This window comes from Penaeus vannamei, chromosome 3, assembly GCF_042767895.1.
Source record: "Penaeus vannamei isolate JL-2024 chromosome 3, ASM4276789v1, whole genome shotgun sequence".
Taxonomy (NCBI): domain Eukaryota; kingdom Metazoa; phylum Arthropoda; class Malacostraca; order Decapoda; family Penaeidae; genus Penaeus; species Penaeus vannamei.
In genome coordinates, this window is record NC_091551.1 from 41290384 (window position 1) to 41292883 (window position 2500).

General features: G+C 40.8%; 1 protein-coding gene across 2 annotated transcripts in view; it reads right to left on the reverse strand.

Annotated features, from left to right (window-relative positions):
* The window catches only part of LOC113802491 (homeobox protein araucan), a 112474-nt gene that overhangs the window by 97181 nt on the left and 12793 nt on the right, over positions 1 to 2500 (reverse strand). The window lies entirely within an intron of this gene.

A 2500-nucleotide genomic window follows, 5' to 3' on the forward strand; every position in this document is an offset into this window, starting at 1 on the left:
GCTCTAAAATAAAATATCAGCTACTAAATCATGAGGCACCGTCTTCAGCATTCATTCCTGTGATATATCAGCAATATATCACATGAAAAAGTAACTTACACATGTATAATTAAGAGATCCAATATGTCTTGCAGATATTAGGAATTTATGGAACTGTATCGTAAATATAATCTAGTGTACTGCAAATAGCTCTGAACTTAGCATTAGTGCCATACACTTCAAAACATTCTGAAAAAATATGCCGTAGGCTGAAAGAATGCAAAATCTGGCCAATGTCACACTTAAATTATCAAAGGAAAGTTCTTTTGTTTAGAAAATGCATAAATATAAAATTATATTTCGAAGAAAACATGCCGGCATATCCGCTAGACACATAAAATTCTTGAAATTTCAGTCATAAATTGCCACCATTCCCTATTGTTGAGCGCCGGCGCGTTCGCAACCGCTACCAGGTTTTAGTGCGTCACAAATCATCACAATGCACGTTAAACACAGACTTGATTGGTAATTAAACAACTTAAACAGTCTAAGGCCAGAACAATAAATAAAAAATTGCTACAAATTACACAAAACTTAGGTTCTTTCCTTCAAATCTAGCTTAAGATGCCACACCTTGTTGGGAGCCGAAAGTTACTTAAAAATTTGCATACATTAGAGCCCGAAGCCTTCGCCGGGGAAGGAGTGCACGGGTGTCATTGCAGCCGCGGGTGAGTTATGGTTTCTCAGGACCGGGCTCTCCCCGCCATAAAATATCCAAGATGGATTTGTCAAAATAAAAGGGTCGTGACAGAGGACAGATTGCGGCCGCCGTGAATTACACCTTGGAAGCATGGGACCACGTTTTCTGCGGTGATATTCTGCTCGCTAGGACACACGCCGAGGGAGGGCGAGGCAGGCACCCGACCGACCGACCGACCGCGCCGTCGCTCCGACAGTCCCGAGGCCCGCGGAGCCCACCCGTTGCCGCCGCCCGAACACCGACCCCTCCTTCGCCTCTATTGATGGATTTGTGAATTGTATTTGTCGTCTTCGCCCTTATCATTTGCCTTCCTGTCGTTCTCGTACGGGTGTATTTGTCTAACATCTATATTCATTCAATAAGGTTATCGTCTCCATAAAGTTTCATTGTGCTATAGAGCTCCCTTTTAAATCTATTGCCATTACTCATGTCTCTTTTATTTCCCATGTACGGTCTATATGACTACAATATTCGCATCGACCCAATAGCATTCATAAACTGCGTCCCATGTCTGACTTCTCTTCCCTATCACTTCTTATTCTACTGCCCTATCTACGACGTGATGACATACGCAAAACACACACTAGATAAAACCTTAGATTGCTGTTAAAAAAGTGTTCATACAAACCCCCATTATTTCCGCGTCCAAATAAATAAATCACGACGGAACCATAGAGTCGCCATTCTTTCTAGGCGAACACTTCTTTCACCCATGGAAATTAACCCTTCTCCTCCCCTACAAACATGTCTATCGAAAATAAAGGTCGAACATTTGTGGCGATAACGATATCACTCACTAGCCCTCCCTCCCCCCCCCCCTTACGCTCATCGCCTAAGAAAAAAAAAACACAAAAAACAGATTTTAATTCATGCATTAGCGTTCATTTCCTTCATTTGGTCTCATTTTATACATGCGAACGGTCCGTGCCCCTGATACATTAGGTGAGGAGAATGACAAACGTCTTGTCGTAACGTTCTAATGGTCGAATTTCCTGACCATTACCATACCATGTGAGAGGAAGATTTGGCAAAGTCGAGCCAAGAATGTTAAGGTCGTTTTATTAATCATAGAGCCATTTTATTGCCCTCTTACACGTATATTTTATCGTGTGATTCGCTGCAACAGTACGTTATCAAGATAATTTTATGCGTTGAAAACATAAAGTTGTTTCTTATTCACAAAACAGATATAGATTTATTTTCACTGTCATTAATATCATTCTCTTTTGCCTTTGCTTATGACTTTGACGGACGGCGATATACAAAGATGTTTGATAATTAGTGCCTTCTTTGGACATTGTTATTAGATTAAATAACTGTGCTAATTATCATAATTATGGCGATTAATCTCGCTGCCAGGTAGTGCTATAATGGCTGCGATTTTTGTGGACAAATATACACAGAAAATGTACAATAAATCCTGGCAACATGGTTTGGGACAGAAAGTGCTATGCCATAACAACACCATAAAACTCTTATCTGTAGAAAATTTTAACTATTATAAAACAAGGATGACTTTATGTTTTATTTTACAGTTTTATAGTCTTAGTGAGTTCGCGTCCTCTGTTTGTGGCGAGTATAGTGTATTTGTCCGTATATATGTTCGTGTGTATATCAGTGTGTGGCTATGGCTACGTCTGTATGTTCGTGCGTGTTCGCATGCACACTCATGCGTGCGAGAAGACGGTCATGCGTGGGAGTAAGTGTGCACGACTGTATGCGTACCTGTGCGTCTATGTGTGCGTGGGGATGATTAATAAT